Source organism: Mustela putorius, unplaced genomic scaffold, assembly GCF_011764305.1.
Source record: "Mustela putorius furo isolate JIRA1106 unplaced genomic scaffold, ASM1176430v1.1 tig00003869_pilon_pilon_pilon, whole genome shotgun sequence".
Lineage (NCBI taxonomy): Eukaryota > Metazoa > Chordata > Mammalia > Carnivora > Mustelidae > Mustela > Mustela putorius.
In genome coordinates this window covers 16,634,755-16,641,854 of record NW_025422021.1, presented here as the reverse complement: position 1 = coordinate 16,641,854, position 7,100 = coordinate 16,634,755, and positions in this window count along the sequence as shown.

The following is a 7,100-nucleotide window of genomic DNA, read 5'->3' as shown; positions in this document are numbered from 1 at the left end:
GTAATCTTCTTATATTCCTATTCATAACCCAAATCCAAAAGCACTATCTCAATTTGATAAGATGTAAAACCTCAAGGAAATTGCTATGGTCAGCTAGATCTGTAGTTTTAATTTTGATGTAGAGATAATATGATAAACTTCTGCAGGAATTTTTTCTTTCTTACAGTTCCCTTAGACCTACCGCATTTCTTTGCAGGCATGTCTCTGACAGCAAACCCAGAGTGTTTTTCCCTTCAGTTTTCCATTTTTGACAAAGAGAGAAAACAAAGTCGGCAAGCAATCCTTTTCCTAGAACCAGAGCAGCAGAGCCTTTTAAAGGACCTTCATTATTTCACGTAGTAAATGTTCACAGCTCTCAAATTTATTGGCATAGCTGTCAACATGTATATTCAGTTTGATAACAATGTTCCAGCTTAACGAGGCCTCTTGGAATTATTTATTATTAAATTTCATTACTTTCTGCAAATGTTCATGCTGATTAAGCCCACCCTTTCAGGCTCTACCACACTTAGAGCAATCATAGTGTGACGAGAGCTAACGTGTTTTCCACAGGACCTGTCTTGTCAAATCTTTAAATATAATTTAATGAAACGTCTGTTGACGTAAATTTGGAAAGTGGAAAAACTCATTTATAAAATCAACCAACCATACCTGAAGAACATTTGCACTCTCTGACATGACAAGAATTACTTAAACAGTTTGGACTGCCTTTGAATGGAAAGAATTGTCACATGTGACATTTGCCAAATATTCTGTCCATTGTACTCTGCTGTGAACATGGCACATTTTTCATGAAGCACATTCCTCCCAAGGCTCACATGTCCATAGAAAAAATGCTTTGAAAAATAGGAGCACCTGGGTGGCTCAGTGGGTTAAAGCCTCTGCCTTCGGCTCAGGTCATGATCCCAGGGTCCTGGGATTAAGCCCCGCATCGGGCTCTCTGCTCAGTGGGGATCCTGCTTCCCCGCCCCTCTCTCTGCCTGCCTCTCTGCCTACTTGTGATCTCATTCTCTCTGTCAAATAAATAAATGAAATCTTAAAAAAAAGAAAAGTGTCAAATGATACAGAAATATAGTATGATATTATCTTTACAGATGTCAACAGTCAGAATAGATCTTGCCCAAATTCTTGATGATTTTGAAAGGTATTAATCAAATGCGATAGGAATATATTATATATTATCAATATTGCCATAAAAGGAAACCTAATTTTATGCATGGGATGAAGAAGGCCCACAAATGAAATATATGTGTATACACATACATGCCCACACAAACTTATGCAATATGTATAATTTCCAACATGGGAAATGAAAGTATTCAGTGCAACAAGAAAGAGGGGTATGACAATAACAGAAAGAGTGTGGACCCATTAAAAATCTTCATGGGCAAGCTGTGGGATAAGAATATTCTATTTTGAAAAGACTGACAGCCAAAAGCAGGTTGAATTTGCCCTGGGGTGCTCCCACAATACCTCTGAGTTCTGTCTCTGCACCAACCATACCTTTATACTTATTTGTTACTGATTTGTCCTTCTCACTTTTCATGTGTTCTTTGAGGTCAAGGACCTTGTCTTTTTTTTATGTTTCATTTCCTGAGCATCTAGAAAAGTATCTAAAACATGGGAGGTGATCCGTTAATGTTAAGTAGATGAGTCAAAGGTAGAAAAAACAATTATGGCCAAAACAAAAACCTCTAGAAATTTCCTTATGTACAAATAGATGTAAAATTATTTTCATATTCCTAAAAAAAGAGGTACTGGTAAAGACAAAAAAGATAGATTTTCTTTTTCCAAAATCCTGAAAGATTATTTTATATTCTTTCTTTCTGCTATGGTTTGGTTGGAAATGTATCTCTTATTCAAATCAGCTAATATTCGAATACCTACCTTACTAGGTAGTGTCAGGATGATAGGCAGTAATATATGAAACACATTCCTTACTCATGAGGACCGTATAGTTTGTTTCAAATGCATGCTAATTTTACAAAGCCCACTTCAGCGTATCCTCAGAAATGTAAAATTTTGAGAGAACTGCGTGCTGTGAGAATCTAATGTTTTTCTCTTGGAAGGGTTCATGGAAATGGCGTACTTCAAGTTGTGCTTTGAAGTACAGCAAGATTGTGGGTAAGCGAAGGAGGCCTTGGGTGAAAAGAAAAGTCTGCTTCTAGGGGAGTAGATATGAAAAGGAGGTCATGAGAGCCTGCCCCAAACAGACCATGATCAGCCAAAGTAGAACCCAGAGAGGTTTCGACGACAACAGGTCCACATTTAAAACAATTGGGACGGGAGGGCATTAGGACATTATGATAAGGAATGAAATAATAATCAAGAAATGGGCTTCAAGGTGATTCAAAGAGTAGCAACCATTTACCCTTTTAACCAAGTCTTATTGAATGATTATTATGTCCACATAGAGGAAAAGGGAAAACAAGAATTTTAGAAATAGTTTTTTTTTTTTTAAATATTCATTGAGGGGCGCTTGGGTAGCTCAATTGGTTAAGCATCTGACTCTTGATTTCGGCTCAGGTCAGGACCTCAGGGTTATGAGATCCAGCCCACTGTCCAGCTCCACACTGGGTGTCGAGCTTCCTTACGATTCTCTCTCCCTCTCTCCTGCCCCTCCCCCATTTTCTCTCTCTCTCACCAAAAAAAAAAAAAAAAAAAAAAAAAATTTTTTTTAAATGGTATTCATTGAGCTGTTTTGTGCCGGGTCCTATGATTTACATATTTATCTCAATCATTTTGTTAATTCCTTTTGTAGAAGGAAAGTGAAGTACAGAGATGTTATTTGTTCCAAAGCCAGAGAGCCGTTAAGTGGATTTGAAACTTCCGTCTTTCTGTGCCAGAAACATACCGTCTTTTCATTCTCCATCCCAGGCCCCCTGTGTATGTACTGTTTCCCAAAGGTCTCTCCCAACTGGAACATCCAGGGACAGGGATGCTGTCCACAAAGGAATTCTAGTCTTGTATAAAAAAGGGAGAGACAGAGAGATAGCGATAGAGATCCATAGATACAGCCATTAAATAGCAAGTGAAAAGCAAGCCACAAAGGCAACTGCAGAGTGAAATAGTTTTATCAAAATCCTGCATGTAACGAACAAACAAAGGAACCACCCTGAAGTATGAAGAAACAGAACACAAATTATATCACAAACATACTTACCCATCCATACCACCATACATAAGTCTACAAATCCAGAACCTCAGTTTCTGAACCATTTAACCTATTTTGAATCATTGTACTGTTGCTATTTCATTCACCTCCATTGTTTACCCATGGATATAATTCTGTCCCGCTGAGTTTGGAATGATGTGCAAGCACATAACCCAGGGGAAACTAGAGTGACACAAGTCATCGTCAGAAAACGATCCCCAGCAGAGGGAGGACTGGTAATCAGTCTCATGCGGGCAGTGTCCAGGGCTACCAGAAGAAGAACTGATCAATCCCAGGGTTAAGTGCAGACTCTTGAAATGGTCTTGAGGCTACTGTTTGTATTCATATAATTTTGCCATCTTTAACTTAAGACTGAAAATCCCTTCTTCAGTTTCTGGTCTTTCATGATAGTGCACCAAAGTTAAACAGTAAACACAAATGTTCTACATGGCTCTGACTCCAGCATCTCCAAAAGATAAGCAACTAGATTTGATCTTATGGGGCACTTCAAAGGGTACCGAAAGAGTCTTGGCAGATACTTTCTGCCCAGGAACGCTGGACTTCTGCATTGGTGGTCCTCACATTTAAGTCAACATATTTAGTGCAATGCCTGAGCAACCCCTGGCCTTAGAAAGCATGGTGGCAGCAGCATCTGCAGAAAATGGCCCTATAGCAAAAGCTCTTAGGTTTCTGAGTTGGACACTCTACGGTTTGAAAGCCAGCTCCTACTTTACTTTTCTGCTTTCTCTTCTATGACATCAGAGAAGCATAACGTCCCATATTGGTTTTTTTCAAAAATTAAATGAGGCAAACCATGCAAAGAGCCTGTGATGGTGCCTGACACTTAGCAGAGCCCCCCAAATTATAGTTATTCCTGATATGGTTTGATTTGCCCTATGACGTAGCTAAAGAAAAAAAAAACAGTAAGTATGCAGTTTAAACGTCTTTTCTGCTATCACACAATGGAAAGACCCGGACTGACTCCAAATTTGTGCTCATAGCTGAGAAGAATCCATGATCTGGAGAAAAATGCATTTTTAAAAAAACATGAATTTAGGGGTTGGAGTCGCTAGGGCAATTTCATAATTTTATAATTAACTAAAAATAGCTTTATTATAAGCCAGGGGATCTCAACAGCAGTCCTGATTTGATCTGGACATCTACGCTTCACTGCGTACACTTCACAACAAACCTTCAAATCGGAAAATTCACTGAGGTAATTAAGATTTTTAATTGGAAGAAAAAGTATACAATTTGCAAAATGTATTTAATTAGCCCTCAGACCACTTATGCATCCAACAGATAATTTCCAAAACACTTGTACAATTCTATACATAGTCTTTGCTAGAAAAGGAACCTTATTAGAAAAACCAAAGAACTACAACTAACTTAGAGGGTAAATGTATCCTGATCAAATTTTATTCTTACTTCTTGGCATTTAACCCGATTCCCTTTAATGTCTCTCTTCTTTCTTGGATGCTTTCAAGCTTGTTTTTTTATTAATTATACAAATCATTAGTATTAAAAGACAATATAATGGTTTCAAGAAGTAGCTTCACAGACTATCTGCATATTTAATCAACTGCCTCTAAATTTTTAATCATTTGAGTCCAGGTTCTTGTCTTGAAGCTTAACTTGATAACAAACCTACCAACTGGTAGAACTAATTGGTACAGAATCAGTCAATAATTTATAAGGAAAGGAAAAAAATATCGGATGTTACGAAGGTATAAGACCACCAGCCGCAGTTATTTCTGAGAGGTAACAGCAAAAACCAGACTTGATTCTACAAATCCATGGCGCACTGGTGACATCCACTGGCTATCCTCTGACATTGTCCAGAGATTCTTTGGATTTTTAGTCTAAGACTGGAAAAAAAAAAATCAGCAGGTTTTACGTAGTTATGTCTTTCTTTAATGTTAACATTAAATGTTACACTGTTATTTGGGCAAATCCACGCATCCATTACATTTACTGCATCATGTTTCTGATTTTTCAAAAGCTTGAAATTCAATAATCCATGAGAATCATGCTGTATATTCTGAGTTGAGAGTGACTGATGAAGCTTCTTCCCACCATGAGTTTGAAAGAAGACAAACTGAAGCATAGTGAGAGGAGAAAATATCCCGCTTCTCATATGATCAGCAAATATTTTATACTAAAGAGAATGTGGTAAATTGCCTTGCTGCTGTAATTTTGAAAATAGTGGAACATGTGACAAAGACTAGCACTGGGCAGGAATGGTCATGTGCATCAGTGACTTATGGTCCCTGACCATAAGTCAGTGGCTCTCGTGTTTAATAAGCATCAGAATCACCTGGATGGCTTATTCCAGATGCAGATTTCTGGGCTCCATTGCAGAGGTAACTTAGAATCTTGGAGAAGTCTTTAGTGCAGCTTGTTCACAAGCCACACTTGGAGGAACCCTGCACTAAGAGATAGAATCTCTTATCTCAATGCTCCATGGAATTAATGTAATCCCATACAGAATGCAGAACATGAACTACTTTGGACATCCTATTGGGGGCAACATGGTGAAGAGGCTCAACTTTATCAGTGGAACAAATCCTTTAAATAATTGTTTTGCATTATGTTACTTTCCAAATGCAGTCATCAAATCATCAAAAAATTCTTTTCTTAATTTCTTCAAATCTTCAGGCAGTGCATATAAAACAGAAATAATTTATGATTACATATAAATAAAAGTCAGATGCCCAGAAAAAATGAGTTTAAGTGGGTGGAAGATAACTAGTATGAAACACTCAAAGACAACATGTAATTTATCCTCTCCATGCCAATGTGTCAGCACTGTTGTATTAGTACTAGCAATATTATAGACAATTGTTCTTTTTATCCTCTCCTACTTTTTTCTAATTTTTCTTCAAGAAAGACATGTTATTTATGTGATTTCTTTTACGTTTAGGCACACATGCACTATCGTTTCTGGGGAAATCAGGAGTCAGGTGTGCTTTCCGCAGTCCCACGATATTTAATCAATCATCATAATTATTTTCATCATCATCCCCCTAAATCTCACAACTAAGCCTTCAATCAACAGAAGCTTTGTGGATGATGTTAAGAACTGAGTTAGTGCAGGAAGAGTTTGGGTATTTCCTTGGCAGCTATGATTTAATAACCTTACGTTAATAATTGTCACCTTGAGTAAAGAACAGTTTTGAGAAGACCCAAGAAGGTGAGAGATGTAAGCGCAAGAAAGGCTAAGACTAAGCTATTATCTATGGAAACCAAGGAAAAGGTATTATAGAGATGGGGTTATAAAGTGGTAAGAGCAGGAGAGACAGCATCTAGAACTTAAAGGGGGGAAAACTATTATTTTCCATTTAGGGAAAAGACTGAAAATTAACCAGGGAGCTTGCAATTCCAAGTAAGTTACTTCTCTTTACTGTAGTAAAATGTCACAATGTTAGATGTAACACAATAAAAAAGAAAAAGTAATGTCCTTTCCAAAAACCTGCTCAAACCACCTGCAGGCTCCCAAGGACCAGGGTGGGGTTGCTGCTGGAAGAGGACTAGGCTGTTTGATGCTGAAGCCAACTTGTGATCTTCACTTGTCCTTCAGGATAAAAGCTGAAAGCTAGCCTAGACTTGGAAGATAAAAACAGGTCCCTTTCAATGAAAATTCTGTAGTACCTTTGAGTTACAAAGAGCACAGCCTGGTGAGAGAGCCTACATGTAGATTTCTCTTCTTTCCTTAAGGGAATGGCAGGCATCTGCCAAGATGTATGTTTGTTGTCATTGAGAATTAATGGGAAATAATAAACCCACATGTTTGGCAGACAACGAACATGCTCAGATGGAAACCCTAGATAAGACAGACTAGCCCCCCCCCATTATCCACACGTGTGTCCTACTAGACAAGAATGCCAGTTTACATTAAGTGGTGACAAACTATTGAAGTAGGTGAACTTAAAAAAGTAGAGGGTAT